Raw genomic sequence first — 15,605 nt, 5'->3', positions numbered from 1 at the left:
TTTCCTTGACAACTGTTGTACTACTTAGTAGCATTTGTTGATTTTCTGTCATTGATGCAGTGTACAGCAACTGAAAAACTGTTGAAGTGCGGGCTTGTGTGTCCATTTAAACAACAGCGCTAAAACGGGACACAGCAACAACAGGCAGTTTAGTATGAGTACTCGAGAACGATTTTTTTTCAGTGTGTCACGTTACTGATGGAACAACAGTGATTCATCTACGCTCCGCTCCATGTGAGAGGCGTACTCCTGCGAAAAACTTGGAAATTTTGGGAAAGCTGGAATGGTGACCATGGGCTGGAGGTAAGGCACTCCTACTGGTCTTCGTCACAAAATGTGATAGTTCACCATCCCGAAGCTAATGACTTTTTAACAGCGGAGCTCTTGTTGCAGGAAAAAATGCCACAGTGTTGCAGATGTTGCAGAGACGAGGTGTTGCAGGAAAGAAATACCACGAAAATGCGGAGCGCTCGTCAGCACGTGCCTCGCGGCGACCGCCGAGCGTTCCCGGCACGCGCAGAGCATTAGCAAAAAAAAAAAAAAAAACTCGTCATAATTCACTCGCGGAGATGCGCAATTATTTTTATTGATGGGGTGTTGTAACTGAAAAAATGCATCCTTTAACCAGTTGAACGCCATCTTTTCATGAACAGGGGCGGTTTGGCACCTTTCACGTTGGTTTAGGCGCGTAGATGAGCCTATCACCACGTTTAATTAAATTTTGGAATAGCAGCAGACGTGCCCGCCTGCACAAACTCTGAGTCGGGATGTTTCGTTTATTAGCGCAGTCAAGCTTGTTTGGTTGAGCCAGGTTGACAATTAGTGAAAGGCTTTTTTCGACCAGCGTATCTGCTCCTTTCGTTGCAAATGTCGCCAAAAGATGATAGTCTTTATACACATTTTCCAAGGAAATGGCCCTCTTTGCCTTCCGCTCACTTCTCATGCAGTTTCTCTTCCGCCGCGCTCATCCCAAGGTAAACACACTAAAGGTTTTCTCAAGGCGATTTGAATTTACCGCGTTGCACTGCTACAGGAGGGGTTCCTCCATGCCAGCGCTGCAGTACGGTGGAGACGCGCGTGAATCGAGGTGGCCGACTTCAAGGTTTATAGAACCGCGTTGCCGTGCTCCACGTGCGTTCCAAGCAGAACGTGAAACCTAGCTAGTGGAACCTTTCTTTGCTGATGTCGCATGATTTCTCGTATGCCGCCAGGAGGTGGTGCGGGCAAGATAACAGCAGGCGGCTGTTTTCTGCAGTAGATGTAGAATATCATTTGCTTTCGAAAAAGCAAGCATCCAGGAATTTCTAATAAAGGAACGCTGCAAATATCTCTTGTGCAATAATGTTCTGTCTTATATTTGCATAACGCCTTGTTCTTGTTCAACAAACTTGACAAGTATGAACATATAAACCAGGCTTAGACGTTTACGTTTGGCTGTGAGTATATAAGAATATTGCGCAGTAAGCATTTTACTTTGGACGGGTGGCTGAATCGAGTTACAGACAGACAGACGGACAGACAGACAGACAGCCAGACCAAAATTTCTGGATTTAGGTAGCCAAAGAAAGACTATAGTCTTTAAAAGCTGACACAATTTAGCAGGAGCGTAAATGCTGACCGCTCGTGAGCGGCTGCCTCGAGGCGACCGCGAAGACCCTGGCTTGTGCAATCGCTTTAGCAAATAAAAAAAATCTCCAGCGCTGTCATCAAGCGCTACCTCGCATATAATTGGCTTGGCGTGAAGAACACGGCGATATACACGGCGAAGAACACGGCGAAGTACTACCACAGTGTAAAGCAGCAACGGAACATGTAAACAACCACTTTCAAACTTGTACAAATGCTTGGCGATGTTTCTTTCAGTGCTCTCGCACATATTAAGAAATCCTGCACCTTCGCTATGGTTCAAGCCTTGCACGAATAAGGGCAAGCTTCACCAGTTGAGATGCTGAGAATGCCTTTCCAACCACCACTCGGCGCGAAAACGACGACTTCTTCTACGCTTACATGAAAACGATTACTAGCACCTCAACCCTGCAAGTAACCAATGATAATGTAACCTAACTATGTGTTCGGCAATTCCCACCTAAAACAGCTTCGCAATTCAAGGCAAAGCTGTATAGGTGCCGTTATAGGTGTAGTTTAATCAAGCTCTTTTGGTCGTTTACCGGCTGAGCCTCTGTCTTTATGTGCTCAAGTGTAGCCTGGTGCTGTTTTCGTATCCGCAGAAGGTGCAGGTTCTGTTCCTCCGGCAGGAGATCCACCTTTTTGTTATTCTTCGCCCTGAGGTTTCCCTCGAGGAGCGCCATACGACCGTTCGGTGGCCCTGCGGCATTCGTTGCGAGCGCGGCTGCATCAGTGCCGCCGCTTCTGCCCAACGTTATTAGAATCTTCTGCCGGCTGCCGAGGCTGTAGCTGCCGCTACCGAACTTGGCTCCGGAAGAGACTCAGATAGCACGATTTCATGTCGTGCTGTCGCAGCCCGTGTTTCCTCTGGGGAGTCCTCAGGCTTGGCCGACTCGTTCGAAATGTTCAAACAAACCAGATCCACTGAATGTGAAGTCTTATGCTATATGCGAACACAGAACTGTAGGGACGGGGGGGGGGGCGAAATAATGTTCTTTTCATGGCAAGTGTGACACCGCTGCCTGTTCTACCATACAGGCATTGGCTGCCTTGCTCTTTACAGTGCCATTTCGTATGCATTAGAATTTAACCTGAGTCTGAAGAGTGGGAGCCAAGTGAGTTACCACTCCGCTACTTTAGCACATGGACAAGGGCAAAACAAAAGTTCGGAGCGGGCCGTCTGACTGGTAGAGGTGATGGAACGCGAGTAAATACGGTGTACACTAGCTGTGGAGACCTTTTCTTCGGGGGTAGCCGTGGTGTGAGGGGTCACCAGTCGGCTTTACAGCGAAGCTGTTCGCCTCTCGTTGGTCGTGAAGTTTCGTGTCGCAAACAAAAAAACTCAGCCGTTCTCCCCAAAGACGCCGAGCGCATGCGTCAGGCTAATCGGGCATACAGCAGAGAGCTCAGAATTTGTTTAAGTAAACCACAAAACAAGCATCATAATTGCATTTTTAATGGCAGCAGCGCGGGCTTGGCAGCACCGCGTACGAACGGATGCTCATGAACTTCTATTTCTTCACCCAGATTGCCTTGCTGGGGGCGGATTCCATCGTGGGACGACCGGCTGACATTCCTTTATCGCAAGCAAGTTTCATCGCGCCTGCGCCGGAATGTTCCTTCGATGGAGCGTCGTCGATGGAGCGGAAGGCTGCGCCTCGAGTGCTGTTTCGCCACCATCTCGCCACCAGTGTGACGTCAGTGGACACTTCCCGGTTTTGGCATAAAACCCGGAGCCAGATTCTGCAGCCTTTCAGTGGGCTTGGCAGCACCGTGTACGAACGGATGCTCATGAACTTCTATTTCTTCACCCAGATTGCCTTGCTGGGGGCGGATTCCATCGTGGGACGACCGGCTGACATTCCTTTATCGCAAGCAAGTTTCATCGCGCCTGCGCCGGAATGTTCCTTCGATGGAGCGTCGTCGATGGAGCGGAAGGCTGCGCCTCGAGTGCTGTTTCGCCACCATCTCGCCACCAGTGTGGCGTCAGTGGACACTTCCCGGTTTTGGCATAAAACCCGGAGCCAGATTCTGCAGCCTTTCAGTGGGCTTGGCAGCACCGTGTACGAACGGATGCTCATGAACTTCTATTTCTTCACCCAGATTGCCTTGCTGGGGGCGGATTCCATCGTGGGACGACCGGCTGACATTCCTTTATCGCAAGCAAGTTTCATCGCGCCTGCGCCGGAATGTTCCTTCGATGGAGCGTCGTCGATGGAGCGGAAGGCTGCGCCTCGAGTGCTGTTTCGCCACCATCTCGCCACCAGTGTGACGTCAGTGGACACTTCCCGGTTTTGGCATAAAACCCGGAGCCAGATTCTGCAGCCTTTCAGTGGGCTTGGCAGCACCGTGTACGAACGGATGCTCATGAACTTCTATTTCTTCACCCAGATTGCCTTGCTGGGGGCGGATTCCATCGTGGGACGACCGGCTGACATTCCTTTATCGCAAGCAAGTTTCATCGCGCCTGCGGCGGAATGTTCCTTCGATGGAGCGTCGTCGATGGAGCGGAAGGCTGCGCCTCGAGTGCTGTTTCGCCACCATCTCGCCACCAGTGTGACGTCAGTGGACACTTCCCGGTTTTGGCATAAAACCCGGAGCCAGATTCTGCAGCCTTTCAGTGGGCTTGGCAGCACCGTGTACGAACGGATGCTCATGAACTTCTATTTCTTCACCCAGATTGCCTTGCTGGGGGCGGATTCCATCGTGGGACGACCGGCTGACATTCCTTTATCGCAAGCAAGTTTCATCGCGCCTGCGCCGGAATGTTCCTTCGATGGAGCGTCGTCGATGGAGCGGAAGGCTGCGCCTCGAGTGCTGTTTCGCCACCATCTCGCCACCAGTGTGACGTCAGTGGACACTTCCCGGTTTTGGCATAAAACCCGGAGCCAGATTCTGCAGCCTTTCAGTGGGCTTGGCAGCACCGTGTACGAACGGATGCTCATGAACTTCTATTTCTTCACCCAGATTGCCTTGCTGGGGGCGGATTCCATCGTGGGACGACCGGCTGACATTCCTTTATCGCAAGCAAGTTTCATCGCGCCTGCGCCGGAATGTTCCTTCGATGGAGCGTCGTCGATGGAGCGGAAGGCTGCGCCTCGAGTGCTGTTTCGCCACCATCTCGCCACCAGTGTGACGTCAGTGGACACTTCCCGGTTTTGGCATAAAACCCGGAGCCAGATTCTGCAGCCTTTCAGTGGGCTTGGCAGCACCGTGTACGAACGGATGCTCATGAACTTCTATTTCTTCACCCAGATTGCCTTGCTGGGGGCGGATTCCATCGTGGGACGACCGGCTGACATTCCTTTATCGCAAGCAAGTTTCATCGCGCCTGCGCCGGAATGTTCCTTCGATGGAGCGTCGTCGATGGAGCGGAAGGCTGCGCCTCGAGTGCTGTTTCGCCACCATCTCGCCACCAGTGTGACGTCAGTGGACACTTCCCGGTTTTGGCATAAAACCCGGAGCCAGATTCTGCAGCCTTTCAGTGGGCTTGGCAGCACCGTGTACGAACGGATGCTCATGAACTTCTATTTCTTCACCCAGATTGCCTTGCTGGGGGCGGATTCCATCGTGGGACGACCGGCTGACATTCCTTTATCGCAAGCAAGTTTCATCGCGCCTGCGCCGGAATGTTCCTTCGATGGAGCGTCGTCGATGGAGCGGAAGGCTGCGCCTCGAGTGCTGTTTCGCCACCATCTCGCCACCAGTGTGACGTCAGTGGACACTTCCCGGTTTTGGCATAAAACCCGGAGCCAGATTCTGCAGCCTTTCAGTGGGCTTGGCAGCACCGTGTACGAACGGATGCTCATGAACTTCTATTTCTTCACCCAGATTGCCTTGCTGGGGGCGGATTCCATCGTGGGACGACCGGCTGACATTCCTTTATCGCAAGCAAGTTTCATCGCGCCTGCGCCGGAATGTTCCTTCGATGGAGCGTCGTCGATGGAGCGGAAGGCTGCGCCTCGAGTGCTGTTTCGCCACCATCTCGCCACCAGTGTGACGTCAGTGGACACTTCCCGGTTTTGGCATAAAACCCGGAGCCAGATTCTGCAGCCTTTCAGTGGGCTTGGCAGCACCGTGTACGAACGGATGCTCATGAACTTCTATTTCTTCACCCAGATTGCCTTGCTGGGGGCGGATTCCATCGTGGGACGACCGGCTGACATTCCTTTATCGCAAGCAAGTTTCATCGCGCCTGCGCCGGAATGTTCCTTCGATGGAGCGTCGTCGATGGAGCGGAAGGCTGCGCCTCGAGTGCTGTTTCGCCACCATCTCGCCACCAGTGTGACGTCAGTGGACACTTCCCGGTTTTGGCATAAAACCCGGAGCCAGATTCTGCAGCCTTTCAGTGGGCTTGGCAGCACCGTGTACGAACGGATGCTCATGAACTTCTATTTCTTCACCCAGATTGCCTTGCTGGGGGCGGATTCCATCGTGGGACGACCGGCTGACATTCCTTTATCGCAAGCAAGTTTCATCGCGCCTGCGCCGGAATGTTCCTTCGATGGAGCGTCGTCGATGGAGCGGAAGGCTGCGCCTCGAGTGCTGTTTCGCCACCATCTCGCCACCAGTGTGACGTCAGTGGACACTTCCCGGTTTTGGCATAAAACCCGGAGCCAGATTCTGCAGCCTTTCAGTGGGCTTGGCAGCACCGTGTACGAACGGATGCTCATGAACTTCTATTTCTTCACCCAGATTGCCTTGCTGGGGGCGGATTCCATCGTGGGACGACCGGCTGACATTCCTTTATCGCAAGCAAGTTTCATCGCGCCTGCGCCGGAATGTTCCTTCGATGGAGCGTCGTCGATGGAGCGGAAGGCTGCGCCTCGAGTGCTGTTTCGCCACCATCTCGCCACCAGTGTGACGTCAGTGGACACTTCCCGGTTTTGGCATAAAACCCGGAGCCAGATTCTGCAGCCTTTCAGTGGGCTTGGCAGCACCGTGTACGAACGGATGCTCATGAACTTCTATTTCTTCACCCAGATTGCCTTGCTGGGGGCGGATTCCATCGTGGGACGACCGGCTGACATTCCTTTATCGCAAGCAAGTTTCATCGCGCCTGCGCCGGAATGTTCCTTCGATGGAGCGTCGTCGATGGAGCGGAAGGCTGCGCCTCGAGTGCTGTTTCGCCACCATCTCGCCACCAGTGTGACGTCAGTGGACACTTCCCGGTTTTGGCATAAAACCCGGAGCCAGATTCTGCAGCCTTTCAGTGGGCTTGGCAGCACCGTGTACGAACGGATGCTCATGAACTTCTATTTCTTCACCCAGATTGCCTTGCTGGGGGCGGATTCCATCGTGGGACGACCGGCTGACATTCCTTTATCGCAAGCAAGTTTCATCGCGCCTGCGCCGGAATGTTCCTTCGATGGAGCGTCGTCGATGGAGCGGAAGGCTGCGCCTCGAGTGCTGTTTCGCCACCATCTCGCCACCAGTGTGACGTCAGTGGACACTTCCCGGTTTTGGCATAAAACCCGGAGCCAGATTCTGCAGCCTTTCAGTGGGCTTGGCAGCACCGTGTACGAACGGATGCTCATGAACTTCTATTTCTTCACCCAGATTGCCTTGCTGGGGGCGGATTCCATCGTGGGACGACCGGCTGACATTCCTTTATCGCAAGCAAGTTTCATCGCGCCTGCGCCGGAATGTTCCTTCGATGGAGCGTCGTCGATGGAGCGGAAGGCTGCGCCTCGAGTGCTGTTTCGCCACCATCTCGCCACCAGTGTGACGTCAGTGGACACTTCCCGGTTTTGGCATAAAACCCGGAGCCAGATTCTGCAGCCTTTCAGTGGGCTTGGCAGCACCGTGTACGAACGGATGCTCATGAACTTCTATTTCTTCACCCAGATTGCCTTGCTGGGGGCGGATTCCATCGTGGGACGACCGGCTGACATTCCTTTATCGCAAGCAAGTTTCATCGCGCCTGCGCCGGAATGTTCCTTCGATGGAGCGTCGTCGATGGAGCGGAAGGCTGCGCCTCGAGTGCTGTTTCGCCACCATCTCGCCACCAGTGTGACGTCAGTGGACACTTCCCGGTTTTGGCATAAAACCCGGAGCCAGATTCTGCAGCCTTTCAGTGGGCTTGGCAGCACCGTGTACGAACGGATGCTCATGAACTTCTATTTCTTCACCCAGATTGCCTTGCTGGGGGCGGATTCCATCGTGGGACGACCGGCTGACATTCCTTTATCGCAAGCAAGTTTCATCGCGCCTGCGCCGGAATGTTCCTTCGATGGAGCGTCGTCGATGGAGCGGAAGGCTGCGCCTCGAGTGCTGTTTCGCCACCATCTCGCCACCAGTGTGACGTCAGTGGACACTTCCCGGTTTTGGCATAAAACCCGGAGCCAGATTCTGCAGCCTTTCAGTGGGCTTGGCAGCACCGTGTACGAACGGATGCTCATGAACTTCTATTTCTTCACCCAGATTGCCTTGCTGGGGGCGGATTCCATCGTGGGACGACCGGCTGACATTCCTTTATCGCAAGCAAGTTTCATCGCGCCTGCGCCGGAATGTTCCTTCGATGGAGCGTCGTCGATGGAGCGGAAGGCTGCGCCTCGAGTGCTGTTTCGCCACCATCTCGCCACCAGTGTGACGTCAGTGGACACTTCCCGGTTTTGGCATAAAACCCGGAGCCAGATTCTGCAGCCTTTCAGTGGGCTTGGCAGCACCGTGTACGAACGGATGCTCATGAACTTCTATTTCTTCACCCAGATTGCCTTGCTGGGGGCGGATTCCATCGTGGGACGACCGGCTGACATTCCTTTATCGCAAGCAAGTTTCATCGCGCCTGCGCCGGAATGTTCCTTCGATGGAGCGTCGTCGATGGAGCGGAAGGCTGCGCCTCGAGTGCTGTTTCGCCACCATCTCGCCACCAGTGTGACGTCAGTGGACACTTCCCGGTTTTGGCATAAAACCCGGAGCCAGATTCTGCAGCCTTTCAGTGGGCTTGGCAGCACCGCGTACGGACGGATGCTCATGAACTTCTATTTCTTCACCCAGGTTGGTGACAAATATTCTGTGTATTCAATTAGGGACGATTCACTTACCTTAACCGTGCTGCCAAGCCCACAGAGTCTGCTTGCTTCGTCGTGTGACTGCTTGCATGTTATAAAATTTCTGTTGTTAACAGCTGGAGACGTAGATCTAAACCCCGGACCGACCTCGTATTCGGAATCTGAAGCTACTGTAAACAGCCAAATTCTGAAGAAAATACGAAAAGAGCAAACAAAAACCAATAAGACGCTCACCGCGCTTTCTGCCAATATAAAACAGGTTGAATTAACTATAGGTAATGTACAGGAAAGGATAACTTTGATGGAAAGGGAGCTTGCTCGTTTAAAAAAAATGTGAGGATGAGCTGGCCGAGCACGAGGTACTCCGCAAGGGGACAAAGAAACTGGTAGAAGAGCTGTCAGCTAAGGTCGAGGACCTGAAAAATCGTAGTCGAAGAAATAATGTTATAATTTATGGCTTAAGTGAAGAACCAAACGAATACAACAAATCCCTGCGAAAGAGAGTTGAGCAAGAGGTATTTAAGGAGTTACTTGGCTTGGAAGTTAATTCAATTGAGCGCATTGACAGGTTGGGTTTCAAACATGCTGAGAAACACCGGCCGGTTATACTGCGGCTTTTTGATTTTTCTGAGAAAATGAAAATAATGGCATCGTGCCCTAAGCTATAAGGAATGGAGGTTTCAGTATCAGAGGACTTCTCAAAAAGGCTACGGGACTTGCGCGGTAAGCTGTGGCGTTCTGCAGCTGAGGAAAAGGCTAATGGGGCGAAGGTTTTACTCTCTTTTGATAAATTGAACGTAGACGACAAAGTTTACACTTGGGACCAGCTTCTAAACTGCCGGGTAGAAGTCACGCGGCCTGCTGCGCAGGAGCGGATTGAACTTGATTCAGCTGCGCCTGCCTGTGTGACCAAGCGAAGGCGCGATAAAAAATGTCAGTCTGTAACCAAAGTGCTCAGAGTTGTTTCGCTCAATGCGCGCAGCATCGTGAATAAATCTGGTTTAGTCAAAGACGTAATATCCTGTTATCATTCTCATGTCTTTAGTAATCACAGAAACATGGTTGCACGAAGGGGTGCACGATTCGGAAGTTGTACCCTCTACTTGTAAACTCATTCGTAAAGACAGGGAATCACGGGGTGGGGGAGTAGCCATCGCCATTAAAAACAACATTGGCTTCACTATTTTGGGTGGCATTTGTGACCACAAAAGTGTATGGTGCAAACGTAAATTTCTTGGCAAAACTATACTTCTGGGTAGCGTATACAGACCACCTAATGCTTCCCACGAATATTTAGAAGCCATGTACGACTATCTTTCAGAAAATACAAATTCCAGATCGAATATTATAGTTACAGGAGACTTCAACTTGCCGGGTATAAACTGGGCTGACCTATAACATGATTGCAAAGAGTCCAAAAGTGCTGACTTACTGGTCACGACCGCGTTCAACTTTTCTTTACACCAACTAGTTTCCGACGCTACTAGGGTTGTTGACTCGTCCTCATCACTCCTTGATTTGGCCTTTGTTAGTAGTTCTCGTCAAGGCTCATACGTTAGTGTTGAAAACGGGATTTCCGATCACAAGTTGCTTGCTTTGTCATGTCCTGTCTCGGGTACACGTTCTTTTACCAAGCCGTCAGAAATTCTTGTCAGAGACTACACTCATGCGGACTACAATGCTGTCTTAAAATATTTAGAATCGCGCCTCGTTAGTTTTAGCCTAATCACGGATGTTATAGAAATGTGGTCAGACTTTAAAGAAATTGTTTTCTTTTGCGAGCGAGAGTATGTACCATTAAAAAGAAAACGCATTAATAGAGAACACCCTTGGTTCTCGCGAGAAATGATTCATTTAAAACGAAAAATTAAGCGACGTCTCAAATGTGGTAATACAAGCGACCTAAAAAGCCTTATTTCTAATCTGAAGAAACAAACGCAATTGGCAAAGGAGCATTTCTTATCCGTTACTCTGAAGTCATTCATGAACAACCAACCCCAAAAGTTTTGGCACTATCTCTCAAAAGATAAACAACGCATTTCGGAGATAAATGTTTCAGGCGAAAGTATTGTTGACGCTACTACCATTTCTAACAAATATAATGCCTTTTTCCAATCTGTGTTCACGCGCAGAGCTTCGCACGCTGCGCTGCCGTCATATGTTCTTGATTGTCTTAGATGCCTGAAATAGAAATAACAGAGGATGGTGTCCTCAGCCTTTTGCATAAACTAGACGTGAAGAAATCAGCTGGCCCCGATCAACTGCCCAATACTTCTTTAAGTAGATATGCTGCATGGGTAGCTAAATATCTACATCAAATTTACGTTATGTCCTTACGCACTTTTGCGTTATGTCCTTACGCACTTCGACTATTCCCGATGACTGGCGCTCGGCAAAAATTATTCCCGTGTATAAATCTGGCTGTCCTCTAGAAATTAACAACTACAGGCCAGTTTCCTTAACAAGTACTTGTTGTAAACTATTCAAGCATATTATCTATGAGGCCATTAATACTTACCTAGAATACCAACAATTGCTTTATTCCAAGCAGCATGGTTTTAAATCTGGCTTATCAACCGTTACCCAACTATCTCATATAACAGATCATTTAATTAGTACTCTTAATACAAATGGTCAAACCAACACTATATTTCTAGATTTGTCAAAGGCGTTTGAAGTCGTCCCCCATCCCGATCTGGTTATAAAACTCCTCGCAATTGGTATCGAACGAAAAGTAGTCGCATAGATAGAATGTTACTTAAGAAATAGAACACAGTGTGTCGCCATTAATGAGTGTATCTCCGAAGAGTTGGACGTGTACTCTGGAATTCCACAGGGCTCTGTACTGGGCCCTCTCCTTTTTTTAGTATATATAAATGATATTTATCTTACTGTTGAACCCCCTATCCTTATTAAATTATTTGCGGACGACTGCGTGGTATACACAGCTATTAAAGGGACACTGAAGTGAATTTGTCAAGCTCCCGTTTTTGCTAGCACTGCGTAGACCGGCTCAAATTAGCACACTTTCCATCGTTTATCCGGTTGACAAATCGGTAATTATTTTACAAAGCGCGAAAGAAGAAAAACTACCATGCGCGGTTTGCGGCGGCCGCACCAACTAAAGCTGTGACGTTGGGAGGAGGGGGCACCGTGATTGGACGATGCCCAAGGTGAGCAACCAAACAAGTTTCGGTTTCGGTTTCGTTTTTGTAAAACACAACCGGTGGCGTTGTTGGATGGGCATTCTCAATAACTCAGTAATCATCGTACCGCGCTTCTGCCATGTTGTCAGCTGTAAAATTCATAAGATAAACCTCCCAGGACGGCTTGGAATCGTAGCATTCACTAGCCGAGGCCTACGCAGTGCATGAACGCCCTCCGCGTACCCATAGACGCCCAAATGCCATGCGCTTTTCCCCCATATTTGGAGCTTGCCTCAGTCATGTCTGTATCGTAAAAAGCGTGTTCGCACCAGGCCAAGCGTCTGTTCATTCTGGCCTGTGCCCACTGCCCGCAAGCAGTCGGTGCTTATGGCAACAGCACGCCAACGAGAGCTCGCTAGCGCGCCAGTGCCAGCCTGCGCGCGTTTTGTGAACTAGTTCGTGGAGCCATGAATGTTGCGGCCCAAAAAAAGGTGCACTCAGTATAGAAAACGTCGGCGGAAAACGAGAAAGTTAACTTTAAAAAAAAAAAAAGACGAACGTACCCGCGGGGATTCGAACTCGCTACTTGCAAAACACTTGCGGCGACATACCTAGCGCTCTATACCACTAGGCCACGGGGTGAGCTGCGCTGACGTTGCACATATAAGGTATATTTTGTATAATCAATTTACACTTTTATTTAGTTTTGGCATTTCAAGCAGCTTAGGTGACTATTTGTTGTTTTGCGCTCGTGCAGTAAGCATCCCCCAAGTTTCCACAATATCTCACGTCTAGCAATTGCATTTTTTTAGACGGAAAAGCGTTCGCAGATGCGTAGTCGTGCTGCTGACCGCTGTGCTTGTTCGCCCAGCGCAAAAAAGTGCTTCCCGCACCATAGTTTTACGCTGTACGGAAAAAATATCAGTTGATTTTATTTCCTTAGTTCCTATATTGACTTCGCTGACTCTTTTCCCGCCTTCAAGAGGGGCGTACCAGTCAGCGAAGCGTCGCATGTGCGCTTGTGTGAAGCGACCTTGACCTGGAGCTAGATACAGTGTACAAACTAACCAAGTAAAGAATGGCAGCTTCTTCCATTCACAAACGTGTCCTGGCTTCGTTTGAACTGAGCGAACGAATTGCGACGACCCGTCGGCGGCCGGCGGACGAAACGCTGGGCCGACTGACTGTCTGAAGGCCGGGGAGCCGTGCAGTAGCGCAGCCAACTGCGAGCTCGGCTCCTCGTGAGGTCACACGAAAACGCCGCAGAAAATGGGCGAGCGTAAGGAGAGGAGGACAGCATTTTTGAATTAATTTTTCTACTAAATAAAATCGCGTAAACGCGCCCAGAGTGGTCAAAACATGGCCTGGGGACTCCGGACTACAATTTGCGCTAGTAATCCCGCAATGTTTACATATCACTTCAGTGTCCCTTTAATACCCGAGATGACCAAACTAAATTAAACAATGCACGTGGGCACGTCAGCTGGCCACCCGTCAGAGCCATGACGATCCCGTTGTGGTTTTTCACGCAGATCCTTCTATCAGCGACAGCGATGGCCGGTGCCTTTCAAGACACGTGCAGCAGCATCACTCCCGGACTCCCCCCTTCCCTGCCCAGCGGAGACTGCGCAATGGGTCCCCTGCCTCACTTGGATGCCTTGGCAAGCCTTCACCGGAAACCACCGCACTCAACGTCCGTACCACCCGACTAAAACAGCCTCCTAGTATCCTCCGTTGAAAGACTACATAGGATAGGCTGTAAGCAGGGAAAGAAGCCCCGACCAATTATTCTGAAGTTCATAGACCACCGAGACAAATATAACGTGCTTAGCAACTGCCACAACCTCAAAGGGCAAACCATTTCTATCTCTGAAGATTTTTTGTCAACGACACGGCAGATAAGGAAGCACCTCTGGGACAGCACGGTTGACGAGAGGAAAGCAGGTATGAAAGTAAGGCCCCAGTACGACAAAATTAAGGTTGACAATCAAACATTCCGGCGGGACAGTGATGAGATGAAAAGAGTACCTATACGCCCGCGCCAGGAACGTCCTAGTCATGAGATGAAAAGAGTACCTATAAGTCCGCGCCAGGAAAGTCCTGAAAGGCCACAATGACAGCGTTCCTGTGTTCCAAAAGAAAAACAAGAGTTCCGGTGTTTAAACCTAAATGCCCGGAGCATAGTAAACAAAACCGCGGAATTAGAGAGTGTCGCAGCTTCCCACAAACCCCACGTTGTAATTATAACAGAAACCTGGTTGCATAGTGACATCGCCGATTCTGAAATAGCGCCTCGTGGTTATGGAATCTACAGACATGACAGGAACTCGCGTGGCGGTGGTGTTGCAATTCTTTTTCAAGAGACATTGCGTGTTGTTAGGCTGCCTGATATATCAGGAATCGAATGTGTTGTGACGAAATTTTTTTAATGAGTGCAATCTAATATTGGGGGGGTTCTATCGGCCCCCGAATAGCGGCAACATATTCTTTGAAAATCTTAACGAGTTCTTGTGTGCCCATAAGAATAAGCGCTGCAGTCTGTTACTTGCGGGCGATTTTAACGTTCCGTGTGTAAACTGGGCAAGCGATTTCCCTGAGGCCCTTTCAAGTTCTGGTGAACCTTTCTTTGATATAGGTGTACTTCACAACCTTTCACAACTCTTCAAAGAACCCACCCGTATTAAAAAAAATACGCTATCAATTTTGGACCTTTTTCTAGTAAACGCAGCCGCTGCCCGCTGAAAGCCACGAATTGATGTTTTCGAAGGCAAATCAAACCACAAAATTGTACACCTTTCGTTGGAAGTGACTTTTTCCCCATAAACAAAAAACCAGAAAAATGGTTCCAGTATTCGCGCGTGCCAGTGATGTTGATGTATTGGACGCGCTAGATGGCTGTTTGTCCGAATTTCATGCCATGTGTTAATCAAGCAAATATTCTATTGATGAAATATGGGACTTCTTTAAGCTTTTAGTTCTAAATTGCGTCCGTGACTTTGTACCTACCTGTGAAGCGAAAAGTGCTGCGGAACCGTAACCCTTGCGTGACAAAAGAAATAGTGCGAATCGAACGGAAGCTAAAAAAGGCAAGAAAACAAAAAATGCAACGCCCAACCCCTCCCACAAGCGATAGGTTTATCAGTTTACGTGCATTACTAGCTGATAAAATAAAAAAAGCGAAAGAGTACTACCAAAAAATAACGCTAAAGAATTTCCTTGTGTCTTCTCCGGGAAAGTTCTGGCAGGCCTTATCGCCAAAAAAGATAGTTACACCCAAACTCTGTATCGGTGATAATATTTTAACTGAAAGTGCCGAAATCGCAGATGCGCTTAACAAATACTTCTGCACGGTGTTCACGCGTGACGACGGTATCAGCCCGCAGTTTTCTAGCTATGAACACATTATGCCAATTGGTGATGTTAGAATTTCAGAGTAAGGTGTCTTAGCGCTTCTGCTTAATCTGGACGCAAAAAAATCACTCGGAGCTGACGGAATTCCGAATGCATTTCTTTCTCGGTACGCCGAGTGGTGTTCAAAATATTTAACCTTATTATTCGATAAATCACTGTCATGCGTGGAACTCCCAGCTGATTGGAAGTACGCCAAAATAGTCCCCATACCAAAAACAGAAAATCTGTCTGTCCCCACATCATACAGGCCAATATCTTTACTCTGCGCACGCGCCAAAGTCTTGGAGCACATAATTTTCAAACACATTTCTACCTTTCTAAACGAGAACGCAATAATTGATGCAAGACAACACGGCTTTCGGCGCGGCTTTTCGACCGTAACCCAGCTCGTCGAAACAGTTCACGACAT

The 15,605-nt window shown here is 49.7% G+C and overlaps 1 pseudogene; it reads left to right on the top strand.

The window, feature by feature from the left end:
• The first annotated feature begins 8,601 nt into the window (after positions 1-8,601).
• On the top strand, positions 8,602-13,497 carry LOC144175748 (uncharacterized; annotated as a pseudogene).
• Positions 13,498-15,605: the final 2,108 nt, after the last annotated feature.

The sequence above is a fragment of the Haemaphysalis longicornis genome, unplaced genomic scaffold (assembly GCF_048455015.1).
Source record: "Haemaphysalis longicornis isolate Haplotype H1 unplaced genomic scaffold, Haemaphysalis longicornis Haplotype H1 scaffold_3, whole genome shotgun sequence".
Classification (NCBI taxonomy): Eukaryota; Metazoa; Arthropoda; class Arachnida; order Ixodida; family Ixodidae; genus Haemaphysalis; species Haemaphysalis longicornis.
Note: the sequence above shows the minus strand (reverse complement) of the source record. Positions and strands in the feature narration are given on the sequence as shown.